The sequence below is a fragment of the Papilio machaon genome, chromosome 14, assembly GCF_912999745.1.
Source record: "Papilio machaon chromosome 14, ilPapMach1.1, whole genome shotgun sequence".
NCBI classification, from domain to species: domain Eukaryota; kingdom Metazoa; phylum Arthropoda; class Insecta; order Lepidoptera; family Papilionidae; genus Papilio; species Papilio machaon.
The window spans coordinates 8,054,648-8,071,563 of NC_059999.1; positions in this window are offsets into that span (position 1 = coordinate 8,054,648).

Here is a 16,916-nt window from a genome sequence, read left to right on the forward strand (position 1 = left end):
TCACTAGTCGGTGTCGGTTGTGCGGGCGGCCAGGCGAGCGTAACTAAGTGGTGGCGAGCATATCGCGACACCACAAAGCGGGCTTTTTTCCCGCGCAGCCGCCGCGGCCAATGGCGTGCGGCTGCGGCGCCCAGCCCGCCAATCCGCGCCACGCTAACTCACAAAAAGAGCCCGCGCGTACCGGCCGCACAGAGCCGCAGCCCGCGGGACTCCACACCGACAATGTACGCTCTATTACTTATCCCATAAGAGTGCGCCGACAGCTCGCAGGTATCCGGCTGATTGCTGAACAACTGAAGGGTGGATTCGGTAATTGTAATTGCGATTGCAAATGGCGGCGACGCGGGAACGCGGGCAATCAAACGTCCAAAATTGCTGCGAGTTATTTTTTATTGGATATTGCGGCCGAGGGCTGCGAGGGCGCAGGGCGGAGGACGCAAAACGGAGGGCGAATTCGCGGGGCGGCCGCGGGTGGCCTCGTTAGCGCACAGAATGATTTTTCAATTCGATTACTTCTTACGAGGCCAAGTTTGACTGCAGCCGTAATTGCTTTAGAATATTTAATAGCCTCTAACTTTCTATTTTCTTAATCAAATGTACCTTAATTATTACTTTGTTTAAAAGAACAAGAGATATTTACTCCAGAAGAACTCTAAGTGCTGCCGTTTCAACGTGAACTTGTTGAGGATCCAAACGAAATGAGCACTTCTCACATCAATATTTGTTACATTAGGAAAGTTGTGGCGAGACCTTGAAGGTAACGCTCCTAAAAATCGCTAACGACCGCTTAGTTTTTGGTATACAAATCCATCTTGAAGTGCTGTAGCCTAAAATTGTCTCTGATATAGTAATAGTATGTATTATTTTAAATATTAACTTTACCTTCATAAAAAGAAAAGAAAGGCTTTGAAAACAATAAAGCCAAATCCTGCAATAGATGGCATTTTCATATCTAGTCAATATATTTGTAGTTTAAAGATTTAAAAACCGATAAAAATCTTAAGTTTTCTAACCTTCAGTAAAATATGAAAATTTTTAGAATGGTAACAACCAATCATAAAGCCAGCGGTTCGCAGCTGCGATGAGTAGAGCCTTTGCAGCGCACCGTTAATTGTGTCCGGCGCGGCCATTGTATCACGGTGACAGGCTCGCCCCCGCGGTGACAGCGCACTAAGTGACAGCTGACAGGTGGCAGGTGCGGCCGCAGTATCTAGGTAAATAAATGAATGGCGCATCAACGCGATAAGTATCTGTAGACGGTTAAGATAAACTCAATTTAGTCGTAGTTGGTATAGAAAATTGTTTCCGTTTCCTTTATAATTTGTATAAAGTAAAATTAATTGACAGAAAATAATAACTACGTACGAATTAAAAAATTGTTACTCCAATGAATAATTCAGCAACTGTAACTATATTTAATAATAAAAAGTTACTTTAATTCAAAGCCACATATTAACGATAACTTAAAAATTTCATTTAAATCGTAATTCAAAGTGAGCGCGGTAACGTTTCAATACATTTAGTATTTAAACAGACATTTTTTTACACAAGACTTTGCAAAAACCGAAACCTCAAGAAGTTCAACAAAATAATCAGCACATCACCATTCTTATTCGTATAATAAATACAATGAACATAAAAAGTGACAGAAGCGTTAATCCCATCAATACGACACCTTTGTCATTAGAACCGTCACAACATCCTGCTGCACCCTCCCTCCCTCCCCGCCACCGCCACAAGATTTTGACATTTCGATCCTGTTTATCCCATCGATCGCTATTGATCCCTCGGGATCGGGTGTCGGGTAGAGGAGAGCGCGCGGATGTTGTTCTCTACGCGCGCAATCAAACAACGCAGTGAAAGGAATTCGGATGTCATAAGAACAGCTCCGCTGATTCAGATCATTCATTACAAGCCTTTCTATGCTTTTCTTAATTCTATTTAAATTAATCGATTCAACAGATCGGATGATATCGAATTTCTGTTTCTCTTTTGTTTTGTTTTCTGTTTGCACACACACTGACTGCTCTCTATTTACACACCGTGTCAGATCTCCGATCAATTAATCAGAGATCTAAAAACTCTTTAGAAACTGATATGGTATTGTTTTTATCGATCATCCGGTATTTTGTGACTGATATCCGTTAAAAGTTGATTCGATTAAAATACTTCAAATTGAGTTTTTTCAATTATAAATAATTGTTTTTAATAATTGTAATAACAATAGTGACAATTACGTTTCATTGTATGGCGCAAATACTTCCATTCAAGTTTCCCCTAAACTTATTCAATGACCTAATTTAATTTAATCAGAACAAAATTTATGAATAAAATATTGTAATTCAAAATAAGAGCATAATTAACATTCAAAACACGTACGTAGCGGCGCGTAGCGTCGTAGCGCTCTACGAACCCCCACGTACGCGACAATGTACTACACATGAGCATGTACAATAGTTTAGAAAATAACAATAGAACTTTATATTCATCCTAACGATCGCTATGCACATTTATAAAATTACTTTATTTATCAGGCTTCACATCGCCAAGCCGGGAGGAATGTTTGTCGTAATATCGAGGAGTGGTGCCGTCACCCCGCCCTCCGCACACCGCCCTATCGCCCCCTCGCCAGTGACATGTTTACCCGACAGTAACACAACACCGGCACATAATTTGGTTATTGCATGTTTGTGTCCGTGAAATTATTTAAATGCTTATCGCGGCATTGTGCTCCTGTCGCCTGTCGCCGCGGCACAATGACGTGTCAGCAGCGGCAACACAAAGGCCACATAAAAGTATACACAATGTTTGGGGTGGAATTGTTATGCCCTCTCTAATAGGCACACATTTTATTCAATGTATACCTATATCAAACAAGATGACATCGCATGAATTATTATATTATGTTAAATAGTTATTATTTCGATAATAATCATGTTTATTTAAGTAATAATAAATAAAGTAATAATTATCAGATGCTAAACATTCACTTTTAGTAAAAAGTTTTCCAGAACTGTTTTTCTTCTTGTTGTTAAAGATCATTAGCTCGTTAGCTATCAAACAATATGTATTATTTACTTAAATTAATAACAAGTGTACCAGGAGGCTAAGTGTCACACATCTCATTTCAGGCACGTTGTCACGCCACGCCAACGCGCTGCGTGTCGACATCCCGTAATTACCAAACAGATGTCTAATTGTGAACGTCGCTTTTATAAACGCTTAATAATGTGGTTTTATTCTTTTTTGTGTGAACAAACAGACCAATATTTTATTTATTTCGTGCATCATTAGATAACACATAATGGAGAAAAGAAAAAAACATTAATTTTAAGAAAAAACATTACACCCACATAAATACTAAAAGAGACTAATAATCAAGGCAGTCTGTCGCCGGTCATGTGGACGTGTGCACGCAGCCAGTGTCGCACAATCGGGCAGTCAAACTTGTCGCTAAGGCCTCTTAGTATATATAGATTGTATTATCCAAATTATACATCGCTTTTATATACAAAACTAGTTATTTTGTCCGCGACTACGTTCGCGAGGAAGTTATTTAACCAAATTTAATCCAGATCCATGCCGCCGTTTTAGAAGTATCTTGTAACAAACTTTCCCATTTTCTTTGCATCAGTAAGACTGTATACGGGTTTCCTTTTGAAAATTCAAGTTAAATTAAACTTATGTTAGAGTTAAGTGTACCGTTAACAAAGATCCCGCATAAATACACGGAGAGATCCTGATTTGTCGATGAAATTTAACTTATACTTGTATTGCGAGAGTACTTAAAGGCTCGACGTATTTTACAATAATAAAAACGTGTTTGTCCGTTCGTTCGGAACAAAGGGATAAAAAACTACGAGTATATATTATATACATATATAGTCGTACACAGACAAACAGATTGTTGCGTAAATCATATTGTTAGTATAAATGAGCCGCATTGAGAATAAGAATAAACATTCTGCCAAAGATATGGAATACTGGCCACTAAGAACCTTGGGCTTTTTAATTTTGGTAAAAGATACATGAGAAAAATAATCGCGCGACAATTTGAAAAATAAACAAAGGATGTAGTCTAATATAAGGATTATAACAATAATATAAAGCATTTTGACTGCCGTGTTGATGTTATCAATTTATACAAGCCATTTGTAAAAATTATTATGTCTCAAATTGGATTATTCTGATCGTGAACGTAATCTTTCTACATAATCGTTACCGAATTTATGAATCACGCAATCGTCAGCATATATGTGTATGTGTTCACATGAGGGGGACATACATAGAGATGCGACGGAGCGTGAAGATTGCATGCGTCTTCGGCAGGGGACGCTAATGTCGCAGATTGGCAATCAGCCGCGTCACCAGGCCTTAGGGTTTCGGGACGCGGTACTGGGGGCCCTATATGTATGTACCATTAAACACACGAACCAAATCTATGCTACGTTTTTTAGAACATGAAAAATAAGAACTGATATAAATTCGAAAATCAAAAAGCTAAAATGAGCTGATAACAAATGAAACTAATTGAAAGTATTCCAGTCCTCAGTAAACTATTAATAACATCGCTTTATATGTGTTTTTGCTTTACCACATAATGTTTCAAGAAATGTGTAAATTAATACAAAGGAATCATTTTACCTTTGTGATAAGTCTATGTTACTGTCACACAATCTAAATAAATAGTACATCATGCGTTGAAAAATTTTCTTCAAACAGCGAAAGTTTTTTGTACGAACTTTCAGGTAAAATCAGATAACAACACTCTATAGATTACATTCAAATTAAGTTCATTAACTTAAACATAACTTAACTTGATAGATGTACGGAATTCGGAAAAGAAATAAAAAATAACTAACACAAATATAAAAGCCAGTGAGATACAAAATTATTTTCCGAGTACCAGTCAATCGTTTATCGAAAGTGTGTAAGAACTATTAAAGAGGTCTTAAAGGCGGAGGGTCGGGGCTGTGCGAGGGTGTTGGGGGGTGCGGGAGCGGCGAGGGTGCTCCAGGACGAGAGCACTCTTTAGGAAATCGCAAATCGGTCGCCGAAGGTTTCTGAGCCGCCATGTCCTACAACTGTGAAACTTAAACAATATTAAAAAGTGGATGCGGTGTTTATTGTTTTTAGAATTCTGTGAAGAATGTCTAGTGACGTCAATTTTATGTATGAGAATTGAAATAAACCTGAAAGTTTAAAGACAGTGAAAACCTTAAATAACCAGAAAGTAGACAAAAATATTAAAAGATACGGTTCTAGACAACGTTTCAGAAACTTCTTTTTTTGAAATACTAGAGCTGTATTTCTCTATTTTATTAATACGCTTAATTTAAATACTATGAGTAAATTGCAATGTTGAATTACTTAGAGATTTCTATAGTTTTATAAAAATACATAGAAAATGAATAAAACAACGCCGATACTCGTTGAAGAAACGTGAACATACGATGTAGTAATTTATCTATTGTACTGTGTATAAAAGTATATTTTTAGTGAACATAAATTGATAAATAATATGAATATCTTCATTACTATGTATTATACCTTTTATTACAACTACTTTTTACGTTGATACTTAGCATTGCCGAACATTATGCAAAAGATACATACTGTTTTTATGTTTCAAATCCAAAGAGTCAAGTGACGTCACACTGCCGACGGATACTGATCTCGTTCCAAAGACAAATTGTTTCTAATTCATGTAGCAACTGTAGACTAAATAATTTGCCAATATGATTGAAATATTTTACAACAATGTTATATTTTGTAAACGTTTACGTTGTTAAGGTGAGTTTTTTCATTTAACTAAGAATAACTTATTTAATAAAAATATCGGTAATACTGTAACAAGCTGGCAGATCTACGACACATGTGTGCTTCAACATTTTATTACACAACTGTCTCGACTTCCAACATCTAAGTGCATCAACGTCAGCCAATTATTGCGAAGGTTCACACGTAGCGGCGACCTTGTTTTAACGTCATAATAAATAACTAAATAAATAAATAACTGCTTTATTGTAACACTCATATACACAATTATGTGGAAGCCTTGGTTGCTGAACTAGGGCAAAGCCCTGTGTTTCAGGAGCCAATCCCTTCCCCCTATCATTAAATTAATTTTACATTTAGTGTCAATAGTAAAGAAAATAAACTAACTAAAATATATAACTAAATAAAACGTATATTGTTGGTAAATAACTATGAAAATACATTATCTCTGGATATTTATTATACATTCAACGTTGACGCTTAAGACTGGAGGACGTTGAATCTCTGTGATGTTTCATTTCACATTTTCATATTATTTTGTTTGCGGGCGGGCGGGGGTTGTGCTGGTTTCTTTCGGGGGCTAGAGGGCGAAGGGGGTGCCGGCTAACGAAGGGGCGCCTTGAAAGCTTCCTCCGTTTGAAAAAGACCTCGCTTTGAAAATTGGACGGCGTCATTACTTCGTTGTATTATTTACGTTGCCGTCGCATTTAGGTCCATCTCACTCAAAGGGACGTACACAAAGGTTTTCTTTTACAAAAGGATCCATTCCTTTTTAAAGTAAATTATAAGAGACGCGCGACCTGCTTGCTCATGCAAACAATGCCGATTGCGTTGAAGTCTTTTATACCTACAATTTATTTCTTACTTATATACACAACAAATGATAAAATACATATTTGTACATGGCTATGTAGTTGTGTTTAGTACTAATATTAAGCCAAAGTAGCATTAAGTCAATAAAAACTCGAGCTACAACCAATGAATCATTAAATGCAAACTAAAGAGATAATAATATTTTTTTTACTTAGAGCTATTTCAGATTATGTTGTCAAAAATGACATTCAACTTTTTCGCAATAAATTTTCATTATAATCCGCACAAAGCGTACTAACGATTATGATTTAAGTTTTCCAAAGCGAAAATTTCATACTCACGTCCTAGAAAATAAGTTACCAAGCTTATAAGTTTCCTTGTTGGAACTTTAAATAAGATTTATACCGCGAGATGCGAACAGTACGGAGCGGGTAGTGGGTAGCGAGTGCGACGATTTCCCGGCAGATCGCGCCTTACGAACTTCCTGATCTGTCGCAATTCAATCAAACTCGCTTCGACTCGAGCAAACGGTTATTGCTTTTCAAACATATTTCATATTCAAATCGAGTTGACACGACAATTTTGTATCTTTTGCTACAAATTTTGCCAACTTTTTTTTATTTCTTGTTGTATTTAATTTGCAGTTCATCTGATGAAAACAAAATCAACTCACGTACTTACATTTATGACTCTTCATTCTAGTCTCTTCATAATGCAAGTGCGTTTTATGAATGTTTTAAGAAGTAAAATTGATTTGTATAAAACACTGAAACAAAACCCTGAATCAACTAACTCTTTTGCGTTTGGAAAGAGTTAGATGCATCTGGAAAATGTCTAAGTTATGTTTTATAACGACGACTTATATGCACGTAGTTGACAGCGAAAGCTCATGCAGCGTAAACAATTGAGTACATAAGGAGCTGAGCGGGCAGAGCCACCGAGTGTTTTACGGAGAGAGCTCTTAAGTGTAAATTATGCGGAGTACATGGGCCTCGTCAACAAGACAGCGTGCAGCTGCAGCCTCTCCGACCCAACCCCCCCCCCCTCCCGCCGGCGTCATCAGCATAATGGCGACTCCCGAGGGACTCCCGCGTCGCCCCCGCCGCGCAGTCGACACCCGCCTAGGCTGCTGCAAATTTCTATAGGCATTTTTATGCTAATGTGTTGAGCTGAGCTTTTAAAATAATTAAAATCAGATATTGAACCTTAAAATTTCTCCATTTTCAAACGTATAGTTAGTTTCTTGTCATAATGAAGATCTATCATACTGTTCTATACATTTCTATCAGCCGTCATATATAAATTCACTCCTTTCTTATTCAATCATCCATACATTCTTCGGTTTTCTTCAACACTTCATTATATTATACTTATTAACTATCATTTTATGAACAAACAATGTACTTAAATACCGGGTAAATAAACATCTATTAAATAATTTTATAATATAAAGTCTTTGTGAAGTGTTTCAGGAGTGGATACAGACGGTTAAGAAATTATCACATCAATTTAACATTTTGACACAATTTTTAATTTTACAAAAGTAATAAAGTTAGTCTATTTATTATATTTATTACAAACGTTATTATAGACAGAGAATCTATCACGAACATTTGCCTGACAGTTGCGAGAACGTACTCGTAACGTAATCGACAAATTTGTATGTGATTTGTTGATGTACTTTACGCCGAGCAGGGACGCTGCTGAGCGATGCGAGAAGGCATCGCGCTGCTGTCTTTGTTTTGAGGCTGTACATATCGCTGGCGGCTGAGTTAGTTGTGCACCGCGTGTGCTGACGTCACTGCGGGGGGTGTACGGGGATCTTTACCGGGAGGACGTCGTTACGGGGCGGAACTGCGTCGTTAGCCTGAAACAAAGCCGCCGCTATATACCCGGCCATTTTCAACATCACTAGTGCAGTGCGTCCACACAACAATTTCATAAATATATCGATAAAATACCCTTACATCAAAGCTGTTATCTTGAGATGACAAACTGAGGATAGCATAATGAAATCTGATCCATTAATTAATACACAGAACTCCACTTCAGTCATACTTGTACTAATGCATTTTGTCATCCGAAGACAGAAATATAAATTACTTATTACTGATTTATTATTTTTGGGTAAATTTCTTTATTTTCATGTGCAACTTATAATTGTTATTAGTCTACACCGACTCAAACAGTAAAGATATATTTAGATTACAGTCAAAAGTCCTCCCTTTTTTGTGAAAATGAGACGAGAGATTACTTTACCAAATTTTAAAATTATTTCACAAAAGGTATTTAATTTCAAGCCAAAACAAAAACAATAATGTTCGTAGCACACGCTGATTACACATCTGCATTAAGAACGCGTAGCTCGTAGCGGGGAGCAACGGCGCTACGTCCCTACGCCCGTCGCTACGTCTCGCGAGCCGCGTTCGTTAGCAAATGCATCTCGTAATGAGCGTTTTATGTGCAAATGCAAAAATATATAAAATGAGAGATGAATGCGGCTGTGAGGGGCCGGGGGCCGGGGGCGGGAGGGAGCCAGCGCTAGAAGCAAAAGATTTTTCTATTCGGTTCGCCATGCCAATTGTGCAAAATTAAAATTTTTTTTTTCTATAAACTAGGTATTTCTGTTGTATGAGGTGGCAAACGAGCAAGCGGCTAAATAAATTCGCCAAAAAGGCGAAACAACCGCTATCAATAGACATACGCATTTGTGCCTCCGGCACGCACACTAGTCAAACGAAACGTGGAAATACTTCTACTCCACGCCAGTCTTCTGTGTGGTCGTGGAATTTCACGGGTCGAGCCAGACAAATTCGTCCAACAAATGTTGTTGTTGTTGGCTCTATCATTGTTAAAATATTACATTACATAACATATACTTAATCCACCTTTCTACTTACAATATAACTTAATTAAAGATTGGTAGAAAAAGATGGACAAGGAAGACTAGGACAACAAACATCCTTCTCACCGCCACTAGAGAACATCGTGGCCGCCGACGTTGTTTGTCCAGCAAACAGCACCGCATGCTGGTGTCGTGTGAGTGGCGTGCCGACCGTGTGCGGGCAGCGGGGGACGACACGGCCTCGCTACTGTCCACACTCCAACAAATGCATTAACTAAGTCTCGTTTGTATGTAACTAACAAACGTTCCAATTCAATTTTAAAAAATTCTTCTACAAAAACAAAAACGGAAATAAAAACGGTTAGGGATCAGTTAGTAAATGTCTGCCGTCAACAATTAAATAATGCTAAAATATTTTACATCCTGAGCAAATATCAAAATTAATACAAAAAAGATTAAAAACTAGACATATTTGAGAAGCTTATGATAATTTAGGACAAGGGGTTTGCAACGATAACTGGTTATACTTCAAGAGTTCTACAACTTGCAAGAGTTTTTAGCGTTTTTAATCGTAATGAAGAACACTTTAAATGCAAATGAAAATAATCTAACATTTTACTTTCGTAACCTAATAACTATGTAATGTACATATGTATATCAAATAAAAAGGGAGAGAATGAATAGGGAGGGAAAATATAATTGCCTTTTTAACGTAGTTGTTAATATTTCGTTCTTTAAGCGTCGTCAGTACCAGCAGCCGGGTAGTTAATATGATTTCCCTTGACAAGTGCGCGGCGTCGTTTAGCTCCGGGATTGAATGATTCCCGCGCCGTAAATACCCAACAAAATGGCGGCCGGGCCACGAATTATCGAATTATCCGCGAACAAGGAGCCCTAATACTCTAAGTGGGGTGCCTGTACCGCGTGCAGGGCTGCTGCCGGCCCTGCACCAGGGCGCGCAACTAGTGTATTGATTCAATTATTTTAAATACTTGCCCTCAGGATGACACGCCTTTCATCGCTAACCTCGGGCTTTACTCATAGCCCGATAAAATTCAAGTTGTGTTGCCATTCAGTTATAAGATTGGCTTCCCACGTCTCTCTCTTTTCTGAAAGTTAGTCCACGTTCCCTTCCCACCCTTTTTATAAGGAAATCACGGGAAGGGGAAATGGATTTGGTGGTGGAGGGGATGCATAGGAAGAGGAAATATTCTCTTTCTGATCCTTCTCCAATGATTAAAGGTAGGCAACAGGATGTCAATGTGCAGCGGTCGCTTCGCTATTTCGGCGAAGTCAGGTGGCCACATTACAATATAAAAAAAATATTTCACTCACACAAATACAAACGTTTTACTGTTGTATGAATTTACTCATGACAATAGTACTCTTCGCTCGTAGGTCATTTCTTTGACATTCCACTCATTAACATCCTTGGAGCATGGAAAATACTTTAGTTATATATTAATACCAGAACTTTTCAAAATGAAATCGTTTGAAGTTTACTACATTCAAAGAATATATACGCTGATAAAATAACGCAGCGTGGGTCAGCCCTGCGCTGATGTGACAGCTAACAAAATATCGAGCAATTTCCTGTCACCGCCGGGCCGCAGCGCCCCGCCGACAATAGTGAGCTCGCAGTGTAGTCTGTGCCTATTGGAATAAGGTTCATAATGTTATAGCAGAGCCGCACTGGTGACCTTGTCCTGTGTAAGATCGTTATGTGAACTGAGAACATAGATTATCGACATTGGGGTGAAAAATTCCCTGCGACTGCGATTCTTCTAATTACGTTGCGCAGAAATCGCTTCAAGTAAACGAGGTTTAGTTATTGAATTACCATCAGGGAGCTATAACTCTGGTGAAAGGCGCCGGCGCCGCCCGCCCTGCGCCGGACATTTATATTTATTATATTTACACAGTTTGCTTTTTCAACATTTCCTATCATACGAGTACGTTCCCTTTATCGTGCAATAACTTTTCATTTGGGGAACATTTACCTAAAAGTTTTTGCCAAATCTCGATATTGCGTTATAATGTCTTAACTAATTTTATCTGTCAAGTAAATTTTATACAAACCACTGACTAAACATTCAAGTTAAATTATTCTAAATTCATAAAATGATTGTGATTTTCCTGCGGTCATTATCTTCCTTCCCTGCGCCCCGCAACCCTCTCCGGGAGGTGCTATGTGCTCGCCTCTCCGCACTCAACCACAAAACACCTTCACATCAAAGAACGTAGTAAATATATGTGAATTCATACATTACTCTCATTATATACAACACGGGAGCTTTTGTTTTTATGCGACACAAATAGGGGGCGTGAATGGCGGATCTACACAAGCTATGGTATGAATCGACCGCCGCTGGAACTTGAAACCATATAAAGAGCACATATGTTGTGTGAACTTTACACTTGTAAATTATGTTAGGAAAGGTAAATAACGATGAAATGATAAAAAGAAAAAGTGTGCGCAGGTGTGTAGTATATAATTTGTTAAAACACAAAAGGACTGTGAAATATTTAAAGAACTGCTGCAGTCATTATGTTGCTATTTGTTATCTGCAGCTATACTTTTATAAAGTGATTTAACTACATATAATGACAATCTTCAATCTTCAAATTAAAAGGTATTTGCGTTTCTGATAAATAAAAGATTTTATTTAGTACAATATTAACATTTACATTATAAAATAAAGAAAAAAATATTTACATGATAAATAAATGAAACAACATACGTTTTTACCTAAATTAAAAATTAAATAATAAAAAGAATAAACTTTCTACGATCTCTCAAATTAATAAATTTAAATTTTGTCACTTTAACAAGCTAAACGAAATAGAAAAAGACATCTTCAAAAAGTATTAATTTTTATAAAAGAGGTCCTCTTTTCTTTACATGCACATAAAATATGTTTTTTCAATCCTGTAAATATGTTTATTAAAACCGCCTGAATTGCTTAATTAAAACTGAAATTCTTTAAAATCTAGTTATGCAACAGAACATCTTACTAATATTATAAATGCGAATGTTTAGATAATTAGCTTAACGTATCTTAGTGAAATGTGGCATTAATGTAGAGCACAGCCGGGAAGAACACATAGGCTACTTACTAAGTATTTTTTTCAATATTAAAAAAATAATAACAAAAAAAAAACACTTTTTGATTTCGGATTTCATTTATAAATGGTTGCAAAATCCTAAATAAATTAAAAAACATTTGTTCAATTTCAAATCATATTTAAGAAGTCCTAGATCTTCTTAATGAAAAAGAGTGTTGATAACAATGAGAAAACGAGCCGAGTCTATTTACGAGATACGTTACATAAAAAAAGAATATATTTTTTCAGTCGTGAATCATTAATATGAAAAACATTGCGACTTCCGAAGGCCGGTGTTTTTTAATTACTCGCCGCCTGAAGCTGAAACACTTCGCAAATTACTGATGTGCTTTATACAACAACATATATAACATATATCACTTTTGTTGCACTTAATGCAACATATGACGCTATGTTGGAAACGTTCACAGACATACAGATAAACGCTACATCATTATGAATGTTATTCAGAAATGTTTTTTGTAAATCGCGCTTAGACGTTTCAAATGTTTTTGCGTTTAATTTCACTTCAACTGTTAACTTGTAAAGTAGATACCTAAATTATTTTTTTATAAATTTTAGATTTACGCAAAAATTACAAGTAATTATAAATAAGCTGTTTGAGAGAAACTTTATTTTTACTCTTCCGCGTGTTTCCACTGCGGAAAAAAAGTTTAAAAATAATCTGTGTTCATATGTTAAATATACTAATCGTATTGAGAACCTTCTTCTTTTTAAAGTCGGTTATAAAGAATACAACACATTGTTAACTTGGTAAAGGTGAAAAGATATAGCGAGGAACGAAGAATAAGCCGCCTTCGGCTTGCATAACTTTTGCGAAGTAAAAGATGCGGCGATGAGAAAAACTCGATAAAAATATCTTACGTATTTCTAATTCTTACTAATATTATAATTGCCAAATTTTAGATGGATGGATGTTTGTTAGCAAGTTTACTCCAAAACGATTAATATGGTCCAGATGAAATTTAGCAAAGCTATAGACTACTAGAGAGTCGGTGGTTCACGAGCATCGGTGGCTCAGGGGTTAAGCACCTGACTTGCAATCTGCAGGTCCTGGGTTCGAATGCCGCTATGTTACAATGTGTTTTTCGAGTTTCGATTTACATAGTTTTTCATGTTCATTTATCCGACGTTCTTGCGGTGAAAGAAAACACCTGCACATATCTGAGAAGAAATTCAAAGATATGTGTGAAGTCAACCCGCACTTGGCCACAGTGGTTGACTATGGCCTAGTCACTCCGAAGTTAGGGTAGGCTCCGTGCCCCTCGGCGGGCCGTATAGTGAGCTAATGATGATGATTATAGACTAATTTCGTAGTTTTTTAATTCCGTGCAAACGATGTCGCGTACGATGGCAAGTTTATAAATACAAACCAGAGATAAGAAAAACTTGTGATCGCCGACAGAATTCAATATTCAAAAAAATATATTTTAATACTAGCGACTCCGTCCGCGAGGAATTAAAAAAAAAACTTTAATAAGTAGCCTATGTGTTTATCCAGACTATGTTCTACATCAATGGCAAATTTCATCAAGATCCATTGAGTCGTTACTGAGATACCTTTTAACAAACATCCCTCTATCCATCCATCTAAGTTTTCGCATTTATAATATTAGTAAGAAGAATACTGAGTACTATGGTAAGGAAATCTAGTTTGTTTCATCTTCATTTAAAAGTATGTAAACGCAACTCCACCGCAAGCCAGAAGTTATCTTCGTAGTGGACAGCATATCCCCTCCGGGGAACTTCACACAGTACGTAGAGAACACCGTTGATCTTATTAACAAAACAATGTTCAAAAAATACATAAAACACATTTACGTAAATATTTTAATGATTTGCAAAAGCAATACAACACTTTTCTACATGTATTAAAACGTATTCAAACCTTAGGTATAATTAGAACCTTGCTAATCTTAATGTTAGAATTCTTTTTATAAGTGTAATGATTACACGTAAGACATACTAAAACTTGGAAAATTATAATTATTAGAAGTATAAAGCTAACGTAATAATTAGAATAAGACTAGCTGTCGCCCGCAACTCCGTCCGCGCGCAGTTAAAAAAACTTAATAGGGGTATATACATAAAATAGATGGTAGCCGATTTAGTAAAAATCGGTAAAGCCGTTTCGGAGGAGTACGGTAACTAACATTGTGACATGGAAATTTTATATATTAGATTTAAGTAAGTATACAACATTTGTGATCAAAGCTCTAACGTCCATAAAAATGTACAAATCATTTATTGAAATTGGTATTGAAAATAAATGTCACAGCTAACTGTTCAAGAACTTTAATCCTTGTTTTAATTGTCAGGAGCTATCCGTAGTAGTAAGTACGTACTTACTTTATTTAGAACTAGAACAAAATGATATTGCTTGGTAAAGTTTGATTATTTTCATAGATTATATTAGGTAATTTTAAATGTGATTTCTTTTTTTTCTGATTTTTGTATAAAATAAAATAAAACTAGTAAGCGAGACGGCGGCGGCTGCACGCGGACGAACACCACGATCTTACATAAACTACACAAACTTTTAATCCTACTAAATCATCATTTAATAAAACTATCCATAGTTTCTCGTGGAATAGTGAATCAGGCGTGATGCTGCAATGGTTTCTGGCTCACGTTGGTGTACATGGAAGAGTGCTGGCAAATTGTACGCTAAGCTAGCGGCTGTTAGTTATAATATACTTTAAATTCAGGATCACGGCTAAAACGCGTCTGAATTCAAAATTTCATGCATTAGAATTTAGGATAACGATTATCATACGAGTTGAGCAGAAGGCATAAAGTTAGGATATTTTGTATAAACTTTAAGAAATTTAAATATAATACTTTTAAATCCGGCTTTGTAGGTGATGATATAATATGCCTCCTCCTTTATTTATATACTAGCTAGTAGTACCATGTAGCCTATGTGTTCTTTCAGACTATGTTCTACATCTGTGCCAAATTTCATCAAGGTCCGTTGAGCCGTTCCGGAGATACCTTCTAACAAACATTCATCCATCCATCTATATAAATATTCACATTTATAACATTACTAAGATGTACCTATGTATTCCTAAATATACGTCACACAAATAGACAAATGAAGGGAGCGATGGTGTGACCACTCAAAACATGCCGCTAGTTGTACATACACTGGATAAAGAGAGATTACGTAAACAGTAAACAGGTAGGTCTTTCAATCGCGAAGCTGACACTCGGCTTGAGCGAGGTTCTATAATGTAGAAATATCTTTTATTGTGAATGCAAATACCTAACCACGAGCTCGAGCGATATTCGCCCATTTCTTTGCAATGCTTCAATACTGTCATAATAAAGTTTTATTTTTCATTTTTTGAATACAAATGTCCATTAAAGCGGTGGCAGAGGCCAAACCCGGCGCCCTCGCTCGCCCCCGCCCGCCGCCGCCCGCCGCCGCCCGCCGGCAGACCTCAAATAAACACTTAGTTACACGAATACATAAGTAAGCGAGATTAAAAAGCAGAGAGCGCTTTGAGAGGCGGCCGCGGCTGCAATATTATAATCCTAAGACCGCTTTGTGAAGCGAGGGAGGTCCCACCCTGCAGGCCGCTTTCCCGCTCGCACGCGCCGCGTTTCTCTTTGTTGCATGTAAAAAAGAAATCATTTATGCGTCTAAAGGTGTAGTATATCATTAACTTAAATAATTATATAGCAAAGCCGCGCGCCCACCGCGTTCCCGCCGCGTTCCCGCCGCGTTCCCTCCGCGTTCCCGCCGCGTTCCCGCCGCGTTCCCGCCGCGTTCCCGCCGCGTTCCCTCCGCGTTCGCGCCCTTCAGTCCCGGCGCACACGTTACGTTTACGTCCGTTTTTCCCGGTGGAGGGCGCCCGAACGTCCGCGTGTGCTTCCCAGCGTTAAGGCGTCGCGGCGTCGCGGCGTCCCGGCGTCTCGGCGTCTGGGCGCGCTGCGGATAGTTGCATGATTACAGTTTCGCAAATGGAGTGGTAGTGAAGTGACGCGGTCTTTAATCATTGGGGAAATATTTCGCATTCGCCTTGCAGCGTGAATTATTATGCGTCAGTGGCGGGGGAAGGGCAGCGCGGGGCCGCGGCCGAGTGCGTAGCAATTAAAATTGTAATATAATTTTCCGTCGGCATAACGAGCATTGAGCGCTACTGCAACCCTGACGCAGCTCTAATGTCCTAATCTAATGAGCCGGCGTGGAGTAAAGGGTGTTCCGTAATTGCGGGCACGACCGGACACCACCAGTTCATGCTTACTTTTCAGTTTATGAAAGATGCTTTGACTGAAGATTTCACATTATATTTAGATAAGTCTTCTCAGGATTTTAGCCTTTCTCTGTACAAGTAGGTAAACTACG